Below are 13,197 nucleotides of genomic sequence, written 5' to 3'. Positions count from 1 at the left end.
CCTGGGTTCGATTCCTCAGTATCACATAAATAAAAATCAATTTAGAAATAGTTTAAAAATGGGAAAAATCAACAGAAGATAAGGAAACTTTGTAGTAATCTATAAGAATAATTTAAAATGCAATTATACATACAGTTATTTAAAGCGAAATTGAATTTCTGGAAATTTTTCTGAGAAAGATGTCAAATACTCCATAAAAGCAGGTCATGTGATACGAATTCTTACATGGCTTTTGCCTTTATGGGTTCATACTACAACCACCCTGCTTCCCCAGGGAAAGACTCATACATAAATATATAAAAAGTAGTCAAGAAAGCAAGGTTTAATTAACAACCTTGTGCGGTTACTTCTTCTAATATCAAATTAGATGAAAACAATGCTTTCAGAAATTGGATGCTCAAAGAAATTCACATTGCTTTCATTTTTTAGATTAATGTAAAGTGAGAAGATTTAATCCCAAATGTTACAGAAGTAAATGAGCCAGGTGGTAAAAGCTCTTGTACTCACACTCTTGCAGCTGTCGGCTGTATACTTGTCATCTTCTTTTCTGCCCCTAAGCTGGCAATGTGGTCTCAGGATTACAAAATCGTGTCATGCATTGCACACAAACCTCAAATGAGGTTTTTCTCACTGAGCAGGACAGCTTCACCATTTGTTCATGGCACCACACCTAGCCTTATCTCCTTATAATTAACAGGGTTCTGCTATTCCATGACATTGGTCTGTCATCGTTTTCCCTAATGAAAGAGATTTGATTTCTTAGCTATCAAATAAAGCAGAAGCCAATGTCTTTGTACATTCATGTTACGAGACAAATGTTCATACACATTTCAAATCTTTAAATTTACTTCTGGAGAGTGTCTATATATGTCTTATATCAAATGATAGACATTCCAGATTCAATGAATACATTCAAACTATTCTTGAATTAATAGTACATGGAATACAACCATAAGAGCAGAAGCTCCATCCCATGCGCCTTAGAAATTTTAATTATATGTCAATGTAGAGATACTGAATTAAGCATTCAGCCATACCTTTAAAAGACGTATTATTTAGCTCATTATTGTCTCCTCCTTATGTAGCCTGGTGATTATTTAGGTGCTTTGGCCAAGTTGTACACTCTGAACCCTTGTACATAATTGTGCAGTGTTTTACATTGTACAGTCAGAAGTGCTGTCTTCAATCACACTTTTACTGAGTGAGTTTTCAAGTTTGCTTCCATGATATTTGGCTTATCAGATAAAGATTTTGGTTTTTGTGTGCTGAGACTTGAAGACCTTGTATCTCACTTTTTCACACACAGCTGCCACTCTACCACTTGAGCCATGCCTTCAGTCTGATGTTTGGTAGTTAATTGGGGACTCTTCTGCCCATGCTGCCTTTGAACAGAGATCCTCAGATTTCAGCCTCCTGAGTAGCTGGGATTACAGGTGTAAACTACTGGTGCCAGGCACAGAGAAATTACTTTTAAATGTTAATATATTAATATTACCTTCAAGACAACAATGAAGTCTTCCATGAATAGCCTTGAATTTCAGCACAAAAAGCAATATCTGGCCCATATCAGGTTCTCAAAAATTCTTGTTGGATATTTATAAGATGATTTCTGTGTTGCTTTGTATGTCCCTCCCCCACAGTATAACCCCTGCTTTCACTGTATTTGATGTTGGTATAATTTGTGAAGGGGAAGGGAAAAAACAAATAATTTTACTAGGGATACAATTGGACCCATTGCAACAATGAGATGTACAAGTCCTTATGTCGAAAAACGAACTTTACAACTTTGGTGAGGGCAGGGAGGATAGGGTCGGGGAAGGTAGGGGGGAGTATGGGAAGGGATGGGTAGGTGAAACAAAGAGGTAACAATGCTTGATAAGAAATGTACTTGTTATCTTGTCCATGTAATTGTAACTCCTCTGTACGGTATTCTCACAAAGATAATATAAAAAAGAAGCATTTTAGTTAATAATAGATTCAGTTTGGAGATCAGTATTATCTATGAATTAAATATGACTTTTCTGATAATAAAGATGGGATCCAGAGATCATAAGTCTTATAATGTCGTTGTTTAAAACTCATTTGCAAATACTCTTGGGAAAAAAGTGTATGGAAAACAATTAAGTCATTTTTTCCATGAAGCATAAACAGACTTATTAGAATTTTTTGGCAAAGATTAATTATTTACATAGCCTCTATTTTCTTTCAGTAAATTCTATTTTCTTTACAGAAGTTTTCAGTACAGTAGTTTTTTTTACAGAAGTTTTCAGTAAGTAGTACAGAAGTTTTCAATACAAAGAAGCCTATTATTGTGCCCTTTAGATATCTCTATGGGCTCAAATATAATCTGTGCAGCAAATATGAGAAAATTAGTAATTCATTCTCCCTTTCACATTTCTGTATAGGCTGTACTTTGTTTATTAAATAAATCATCTCAGAAAAAAATTCTTGTTGGATAAATCAATGAAAATCACTTACCTTTATATGACAAAGAAATCAAGCAGAAAAAAATTTTAATTTTTTTTATTTTATTGTAAAGAAGCTGTACAGAGGGGTTACAGTTAAAAGTCAGACTTTTTGCTGGTCGTTTCCTCCACTGCACTGGTAGGAACTGTAATTCAAAGGACTTTAAATAAACTATTTTTCAGTGGTGAACAAAGAGGCAGGCAGCCACCAAAGGAAGGCAGCATTTTTCTTTGGATGCCACCTTTCTTTTGTCCTTCAAATGCCCTTTACCCATGTGTACAAATACTATTACATGAGCTGAATGTGTCAAGTTGGGTTGAGATTTGTATCAAAAGAAAAATATTTCAATAAAAGATCTTCCTGAAAAAACACATTAACTACTATTTTCATGACCCATCAGTGGAGATCAGATAACATTATTCATGCTGCAATTTGAAAATGAAGTGGGAGGAAATCAGCCCAACTCTGTCACAGTGTAATTCACTTCTATGAGTGAGGAAAGCACTCAGAACACGGAAATGGAAAATTCGTGACTCTTCCTGCCTAATGGTTCAGTCAACAGCAAACTGCAGTCATGATTTTCCAATAACAGTCTGTCACGAAACCAAGGAAGATCTCAAGTAAAAAGGAATGCTTGTATCATATTCAGAACAGTTTGTTTTCTCTAAGATGCCCTTTATTAAACTGACAAAATTGCCACTGTACGTTGCATTTTGTGCAGTGGTAGTTTGGTTAGTTGGATCCTGCTATGGAAGCTAACACAGAATTACAGCACAGAATCCATCGTTGATTGCAATGGGGGAAGGAAATAACACCTTTGAAACCTGGCTTAGTGGCAATGCCTGCACTCACCTTCCCAGAGGCCTGGCAGAAGGGTAGAGACGTCCAGGAGAGCTGGGCTGACTCAGCAAGACCTTGCCACAGAAAACAGAGAGACCAACCACCCAGAGGCCCGCAGATGCTGCTTGAGGAGCCCCCCAACCCCATGCCTTTCCTCACTACCTCACGCATCAACTCCCAACCACGTGTGCGTAGGGAAGAGGCTGGAGGGAAAACAAGGGCCAGCGGGCATAGATGTGACTACTGACTATGGTTGCCATGGAAGTGGTAGGACTTGTGAGTGAACCGGGAAGTCTTAAATTCTTGGGGTGCAGTAGTGGCTAGTGGGGTTGGTGTCTCTCTGATCCTTCCTCATATTGAAATATCTAGAACAATTCTCAGTGTCTGCAGCTGGTCCAGGCAGTGACTGCAGTTGGTACTACTGCCAGATGCCCCAAATCATAGCACAGGCCCACCAGACACCCCAAACCATAGCACAGGCCCTTCAGACGCCCCAAACCATAGCCCAGGGCCACCAGATACCCCAAATCATAGCACAGGCCCACCAGACACCCCAAACCATAGCACAGGCCCACCAGACGCCCCAAATCGTAGCACAGGCCCTCCAGATACCCCAATCATAGCACAGGCCCACCAGATGTCCTAAACCATAACACAGGTCAGCCAGACACCCCAAACCATAGCACAGGCCCTTCAGACACCTAAACCATAGCACAGGCCTACCAGACACCCCAAACCATAGCACAGGCCCTTCAGACACCCAAACCATATCATAGACCCACCAGACACCCCAAACCATAGCACAGGCCCACCAGACACCCCAAACCATAGCACATACTGAAGACCTGGCCTTGATAGCTTGGATTTCCAGAAACTTCTTGTAGAACATGGCCCTCCTTGATGCTTTACCATAAGAAATGTCAGAATTCAGGATGGTAGGACTAGAGAAAACCCCTCCTCTGGCCAATCATCTTCTAGGAAACAAGTGCTGACCACATCTCGCTCCTCCAGCAATAGCAGCCAAAATTACTTCTCAGGTGCCTTCTCTGGAGCACTGATAATGATCACCTGAGATAAGGCTCACCTGACCTCACCTGGGGCCAGGTCTGCTTAATAATGATTATGCATGCCTTTACCCTCAGTCACCTAATTCCTTTTCTATTCAAACCTGCTGTTGGAAGAGAAGCTGTGTCTTAAGGCGTAGCATGCTAGCCTTGAACAACAACAACAACAACAACAACAACAAAAACACAGGAATAATGCCCAGACTGAGTTCAGACATCAGGACTGGCATGAAAGCAAACAAACAAGGAAAAAAGCATACACACAAGAGAGAGCAAGTGAGAGAGAAAGAGAGAGAGAGAGAGAGAAATACCTTCAGTAATTTTAGATAGTGATAATTGAGTACTTGGAGAATAGATTTAAAATTTTTAGAGTTCTACATTGCTGCAGAATAACTATTATTATCTGAATTACTAATTGTTCTGTGATTGTGAAAGTATACATTTCTCTTCAAAGTCTTTTATCTATGGCTCCCTGTTCAGGCCCCACAGGAAGAGCTGCTACAGGGGGAACTTATGGCTTTCAGGCAGAGAGCTTGTGGGTTGAGAGGTAATACGTATTTTTAAAAATATTTTAGGAATAATAAGGTCTCCTTATTATTATTATAAACTGTATTCTCTCTCCTACTGACTCTCAAAGGTCCTGTGACATTACAGGCCCATGGACACCTGCGTCCTTGTTCTTTCTCTACAACCCAGAGACAACACAATGCTTTCAAGCCCATTCTGGCCATAGCTTTTTTCTGCAGGTAGGGCATGCACATCAGTCAATTATTAGGTATACTTTTAAATTATTTGTTTCTTAGGTTGTCATTAGCTCTCCCTTTTATTATGTTTGTATGTGAGAGTAAATGGAGCGAGGTTAATTATAATGTTTTGAACAATAATAAACAATTGTTAACATCATATCTTCTTCTGTTTGTTATTCTAACACCAAGTCCTACATTTTTCTGGCAAAAAGATATTTTAAGTAATATCTAAGTAATAAAACCAAAGCAGATAGTGTAAGAAAAGTAACTGAAATTAATGCTTATTCTACTATGGCTTCTGAGTTTTAAAATACTAATTCCGGAGGAATAGTAAATATTTGGCATCAGTCACTTTGCGCAAAATACACATTATACACTTGTTATTTTTCTGGGAACAAGACAGGGACTGTTCAGGCCAGACCTCCTCCCATGTTGTCTTCTGTAAGCCCCACGACAGGAAGACATTTTGTGGGGTATCCTGTGGACACCCCCACCACCAGTGGCCCTGGCTGTTGGCAAGGCGGGGCCTGGGAAGGCCCGGGCTGGAGGCTGGCCCAGGCAGCCCACAGATCCTCACCTCAGCAGACAGCCAGGCCAGGGCAGGTATCTGGAACCCTAGCCTAAAACAGGTGGATTTTAATGAGCTGAAGAATGACAGGGACCTGTTAAAGGAAACAGGAGTGCCTTGAGACACAAAAGCCTACAGTCCGCCTTTCCATCCGGAAGAGGTATAAGTGAGAAGGGGAAAACGAGGGGCTAAATCTGAAACCATGAGGGCAACTTCTAACTCAACATTTCCTGGCATCTCAAAACAAGTCATCCAAAGATCCTATGAGTGAAGAAGACCTGGAGCAATAACCCAGCTTCCACCAAAACTAGTGACAGAACCCATCTGTTTCTTTCAATCTGCCATTATGCAGACTTGTTCTCAGCCCAGATCTTCAACCTGTGCTGATTAGATCAAGACTAAACATACCTTCTTCCCCAAAGCAGACTGGCACTTGGGTCTGCTTTGAAGGTGTAGAAAGTATAGCTTCCAAAATGTTATAGTATGTGACAAAATACACTGAAATTCTTAACTGATTAAGTAAAAATCTAAATGAATGTGATGTCTGCTTTGTCAAATTGACTTGGAAAGAGCAACTGATGTCAGAACAGAATGAATTTTAGAGCTCAGCACTAGCAGCGCATGCCTGTAATCCCAGCACTCCGGAGGATAGGATCTGAAGATTGAAGTTCAAAGCTAGCCCAGGCAGAAAAGTCTCTGAGTGTCTTATCTCCAAATTCAAGCAAAAAGCCAGAAGTAGAGTGGTGGCTTAAGTGGTAGAGTACCATCCCTGAGGAGAAAGTCCAAGAGCAAGCATAGGATAGGGATTTTAAGTACAATCCCAGAGCCAGCACACACACACGAGAGAAAGAAAGAAAGAAAGAAAGAAAGAAAGAGAGAGAGAGAGAGAGGGAGGGATAGAGGGAGGGAGGGAGGAAAGAAAGAAAGGAAGGAAGGAAAGAAAGAGAGAAAGAAAGAAGGAAAAAAGGAAGGAAGGAAAGAAGGACAGAATGAGTGGGTAAAAGGGTGAGTGTAATTGTAACTCCTCTGTACAGTAGTCTCACAGTGTAAAAAAGAAAAAAAAAGAAGAGGTAGAAAAAGGAAAAACCATCCCTGGCCACAGTAGTATGAATATTACTTCCAAACTTTCCTTAAATATGCATTTATTTAGAAAGCAATAAGGTATAATACAATGTAAGATAAATAGTTTTTGTGTCCATCTCTATATTATCTACATATCTCCGGATCACTATGACTATTCACAAGGACATTGATTAGGTATGATCATCAGGCTATACCTGTGTACAGATGAAATTGCAATCAATGGCCAGATTGCTCGTCTAGAATGAACCAGCCACCTTCTGCTGGTCATGTATGAAAGGTCAATTTGTTCTCTAAAACTTTCTACCTGACCAGATGAATAAGAAGTAGATGTCATGAATAATAAAAAATGAAAGCACTTAGGAATATATCTGTATATTATTAGTCACTTATTTATTATATATGAACTAAATGCATTTTCAAAATAATATAGAAGAAAATAATAGAGGCCAGCTATGGGGAATTTGAATAAGAAACTGAAATATTGTTTACCAACTGTTGGGAAAATCAATCTGATGGAATCATCTTTTTGGAGCTAATTCTAACAATCTGAAAAGGTGTTCTATTTTTTTGTCTTTTAAAGTTGAATCAAATAATTTTCCAAGTCTAACCAAAAAAACGTGCTTCGTGTGGGACAAATGTGAACATGCATTCTCCCTCTTTACGAGAAGAATTAAGTGATAAAATAAACAGCATACTGTCTTGCCTACAGTGCATGGACACTTGGATGTTCCCGCCATGGTGGGTGCGGCATGCAGCTCAGGCCTGTGGCCCAGGTACAGGCCCCACCGGTTCAGCGAGCCTTCTTGCTGTGTCTCAGAAGGAGCAAAATCATTCTTTGGGCACAAATGCCACCGTGAGGAAGGGAACCAATCCCTTCTCCATCGCCGTGGGGGACAGGGTTCCAACATGTGTCTTGAGGGGTGCATAGCCAACTCTGCTCATTTTCCTTAGTCACAGAGGCTGCTCATTCACAGATCTGCTGCCAGACCACAGGGCTGGGAGGCCTGCTCCTCCAGCATGCTTACCCTTGGACCTGTTCAAACCCGTCGCTTTCTCTTCCTTGGGAGCACTCAGTGAGGTGGAGATGAGGAGGGAAGCCAGGAAGTATGGACAAGAAGATAGATCCCACCCTACACATCATTCTTTGTGTGACAGTTTTGTGCTCAGGAATTCGCTTGCTTATTTGTCAGGAGGCCCTCTCCACGTTCCATTCTCCATGTTCCTCTAAGCTCGCTCTAACATCGAGCTGGAGGCTGCAATATTTCCCGAGTGTTTGCCTTTGAGCAGGCAATCTGATCCCTAAGCTAGCCCCCAGCAAACCCACAGGGCCCCACACATCATTTTTTGGCTCGAACACAGGGCTGAAGGCTCAGCCAACAAAATGATTAACTTTGGCAGTGATCTGTGTTTGAGTGTGTTTCAGTGTGTGTTCATCTGCGTCTGGTTTTTATAGGCGTTATAAACCATGACTGTGGTTGTAAATTAACTAAAACAATTCAGTAGTCAGAGGACAACATGCACACAACTTGCTGCTGCGGAGTCCAGGACAACCTGCTGTTCATTTCCTTGACCTTTTTGGGTTCCACTTGAGACTGTGTGCCCTGTGCTTTCTGAGCTCTGATTTATTCATCGCCGTGGTTAATCCTTCCTTTTTCCTTCCTCCTAAGAGCATTTTTGGGAGCTGCTAGGATTTGTAATCTGACTTTTAATAACATTATTTGTCCATGTGCCATTCTCAGCCTGACAGAGGAACCGCTCCATGGCAGTATTCCTTCAGCAATGCTATATATGCTTGCCGTCCTGCAGTTGAACAAGGACAGCCTGGGTGCTGTCCTTGAGCCTCTTTGTGCTCAAGTCTACCATTTGAGCCACACCGCGACTTCTGGCTTTTTCTGAGCCACAGCACCACTTCTGGCTTTTTCTGAATGGTTTATTGGAAATGAGAGTCTCACAGACTTTCCTTCCCAGGCTGGCTTTGAACCGTGATCCTCAGATCTCAGCTTTCTGAGTATCTAGGATGACAGGCATGAGCCACCAGAGCCTGGCTAATGCTATACACTCTTTAAGTGAAATAGTCTATTTTTTAATAGACAACCCACTGAAAATGGAGTCCTCATAATTAAAAACACACATACTAAGACAAGTGCTTTTAAAATCTATTTAATAAGGATAGAAATCTGTTCTTATTCCTGAATATTCACACATTTGTTCTCTACCAGATCCTGGGGGTAGGGGGGGGGGGGCGGAATTAACTTCATAAGATGGCCCACACTTGATTGCATCAAACAACCAACCACAAAGTGCAGAAAAACAGGAGTGGACAACGTGATTGTTATTGTGGGCTCAGGTAAGAAAAGCCAGGGGCTTCTCCACCCTATGGGAAGTGTCCACATAGGGCTATCCAAGAGGGTCTCTGAATTGAGTTGGGGAAGTAAGGCCAGCAGGCTGGAGAGATTTTGTTAAATAAACAAGGAAATGAAGCATTTCCGGATTAGAAATGGACATAAACAAAAGCCCAGTGTGCTGTGAATAGCATCTCCTCGATGCCCTGGCAAGGGTTGGAGTCTCTGCATACAGAGGGACCCAGTGCAACGCAGGGCTGCTTGTCTTACACCATAGGCAGCAGTGGTTGTTAAACTAGAAAGGACGTCATGTAAGTTGGTGCTCTACATGGACAAACATTGGAAGAATGCAGTGGGGCTGCTCTGCCCCTCGGGGTGTTTGTATGAGGGGAGGAAGGGAGCTGAGAGACGGGGGGGGGGGAAAGAACGGGGTGCGGACACAGATGCCAGCACGAGCAAGACAATTCAGCCATCTCCATCACAGCCGACCCTATGACAGAACGTGAAGATCTCTTTCTGCAGGTGGCAGGGTTAAGGGACAAGAATAAGTGGTACACGGCGAGTTCCAAGGCCACAAATCACTGTGATGGAAACTTGTGGTTTAGTTTAGTCACGAAAGCATTATTTTGTCTGCTCCTGCTCTTCCAATATGCCTTTTCTCACTCATAGGCTTTGAACAGCTCTTGCTTTGCTTGTGCAGTGGATGTTTTCCTGTGTCCCCAACCAATAGGTTGGGTTCACTTTTTCCTAGGGTGTGACACCAGAGCCTCTGTTTCTGGTGATCAAAGCAGAACTGAGTAGGGCCATCTCTGTGTGGCTGGTCCTGAGGCTGTCTCCACAGAGAGAGAGCTGGTGGTCACATTACAATGTCTGAGCTAGGAGCTAAAGAGGGAAGACAGAGTTAAGTCAGAGATAGAGAAAGAGATGGAAATGGAAATGGAGATGATGGAGATGGAGATGGCGATAGAAATGGAGATCCTTTGGTAAAAGTTGGTAGAGAAGCAGGCAGCCAGTTCATGGAGGCGTAGGCAACCTGAGGATGACAGGATAAGCCGATGAGCCAACACCTGCCTGGCAAAGACATGGGGGCAGGGGCTGCAGAAGAGGGAAATAGAGACAAATCAGAGGAAAGAGGAACAGAGACACAGCATCGAATCTGTGGGGCACTAATTCCATGTTGGCAGGGCTGGTTGGAAACAGAATGGAGAGTTGCCACTCAGAAAGCTGTCTTCCCAGATTTCAGTTCTGTTGTGTGCCCAAGGCCAGGCCTGCGCATACCCCTGAGGACAGGGCAGGGTGGCGGAGGCTGTGGCAGTGACACCTCCCTGTAATTAGTTTGACAAATGTCCGGCTAGTGTGTTAAGGGTGTTGAGGTAAAGGAGCTCCTGAAGTAGATGCAGCTCAGAGTTCAAAGCTGAGGTGGTAGGAAATATACCTTTAATGCCTCAATGGTGACATGATCCCATCTTCGCATCTCAGAGGGCTGTGTGTCTGGGTGTCTGTCCCTTTGCCTGATCCCCTCAGAGAACACGCACAGTTGAAGTTGCACCTGGAGGTTAAAACTTAAAGGCAAATTGATTTAAGCTGAACAAGCCAACCACCATGGACTACTTTAAATCTCCAATAGAACAACTATCAAGGACTTCTTGTATCCACAGCTCAAGAGAAACTTCCTTATTTTCCATGGCAGTAGAATAGATAGCCTTAAATATTCTCTCAAAGTATGTGGATTGCGTTTAATGGAAGAGAAATCAACATTAAGTTGGAACACACCATTGTTATTATTATTTTCTTTTAAAAATAGCAATCAGAGTGAGCTGCATACTTTTTCTTCACTTGAGGGTAATTACTTCCAAATAACGCTACTAACTTGACCCAAATGGAACGTTTTAGTATTCTTAAGGGCACACCCCTAGGCGTCTACTTTTTCCAGTGAAAAGATGCCAAAATTAAATTCTTTTAAGGGGAGGCTCCTATTTATGAGCAACCTGTATTGTAGTCACAGACATTGTAAACAGAGCTCCTTTTCATCTATGATTTTATTAGCTAGCTGGGGTTTCTAACTTTAGCACTTCAAATATGGCTTTCAACCAAATCTGCCAAAAGCTTGTAGCAGCTAACCAACCTCAGCATATCTTTACTTATATTTCCCCCGAATTATTGTTTATATACAACATATATCTTGCTCTTCATTTTGTCTCTGGGTGGTAGAGAGAAAGAAAATTCAACTGATGAAAGCAGAGGCCCACAAAGGTCACTAATATGAATTGACTCATTCTGCTTCCAAAATGGTACCCAGGGCAGCAGCGGGAACAGAGATGGCAGATCCCTTCCAGCTCAGAGCTCTGAAGCACTGTCCTTAGTACAATGGACTCTTTCCTGTGTCCAGAATGGGTAGGTTAGGGTAACATTTTCCTAGGTTGATATCTAGATGGGGAACAGAAAATAAAACAAGTCTGTCCAGAAAATTGCAGGTCCCAGAATGATTACTATAAAAATGTGTATTTCTTTCCTTTTGCATAGACTAGACGGATTAGACCTGCTCGATGGACCATAATATTTTGAGTCTGCTTTCTTGTTTCCATCCATTAAAATCTGGAAACAGATTTGCTGAACCCTTGATCACACCTGACCTCAAATCCCTTCTGTGCTAAAAATTCCCATCAGTTTGGTTACTTCTTGGGGGTATAACCTTAATTCATTTCCTCTTCTCAACCCCACCCATGAATAATGTCATATCCGTGCAACTGCTCTATCCAAACACACCTCAAGTACCCCTGCTTTACTCTGCTCTGCTGCCCTCGATATTCTCAGTACACTGGCTGCTGTGCAGTGCTGGTGCTGACCTTAGTGACCACAGGGTGGTGACATCATTCCAGCAAAGATGCCTGTGTCTGGGCCTTGAACAAGTGAATCAGAATGGGACAACTCCACCCCAGACCATCTAGAGTTCTACAGAAACTCACTTCTAACCACACCCTGTGGTGTGGAGTGGTGCCAAGTGTCCCCAGCACAGCCTCCTCCTCCTCCTCCTTCCCAATCCATCTGGCCGCACTGCCCTCTCCCAGCCCCAGATACTCAGCCTTGTTTCTATCTCACAGGTTTGGTGTCACAGATCCTTCTGTTCAGAAGATCCCAGCTTACGAGTATTGCACAAACTGATTTTATGCTCACGAATTTTAATGTAAAGGAAACATAGCTTTCAGTCATACAGGTGAAGCATGTAAATAGTATCTTTTCTGTGTTATAAAAATTGGACTTAGATCTTAAGGACATTCTAGTATATATTGTCTGTTACTACAACAGAGTAATAAACATTTCTGAATTTTGTGACATTAAAAAATGATGACTTTTATTACACTCATGGTATTTATGGGTCAGGAATTTTAAAGGCTTCAGCAGAGATTTCCTGGCCATGTCTGGATTTTCAGCAGAGAAGTCTATGAATGATTTATGGGTGCTAAGAAAGTTGGAAGTACATTTACTTCGATGAGTAAATGTGTGGATGATAGTTCTCAGCTGGAAACCCAGCATAAATTGTATAGTCTTCTAAAAGTTCATCCTCAGGGACTGGAAGCTTGGCTCAAGTGATAGAGCATCAGCTTCAGGAGCACAGGCCTGTGTTCAAGCCCTAATACCAGCACAATACAACACAGCACAACAAAACCACATCTAACACATCTGGTGAGAGTCACGGGTCAGTTCCTCCTGTGTTCACCAGCCCTCTCTGGCTTGAGGGAGGTAAATATGACTTCATTGTTGATGATAACGTGGCAAGGGCCTGGCCTGGGCTACACTCTCACCAGCATCTCCCAAACATGCCCACCTCAAATAGTGATGTCATAGGAAGTAACAGGATGACTAGAAACGACCACAGGTGACAATGCGTAGTTTATGCTCCTTGCTTTCTGGGGGCTTTGTATAAGCTAGTTTTTAAGTCACACTCTTCTCTCATCTATTTTGGGGTATGCCTGTCCTGGGGCTTGAACTCAGGGCCTGAGCACTGTCCCTAAGCTTTTTTACTTGAGGCTAGCCCCTACCACTTGAACCCAGCTTCATTCTGAATTGAGGGGTGGTTAATTGGTGGC

Source organism: Dipodomys spectabilis, unplaced genomic scaffold (genome assembly GCF_019054845.1).
Source record: "Dipodomys spectabilis isolate Male_0828 unplaced genomic scaffold, ASM1905484v1 ptg000095l, whole genome shotgun sequence".
Lineage (NCBI taxonomy): Eukaryota > Metazoa > Chordata > Mammalia > Rodentia > Heteromyidae > Dipodomys > Dipodomys spectabilis.
The sequence above is the reverse complement of the archived record's forward strand: the minus strand, read 5'-3'. Positions refer to the sequence as shown.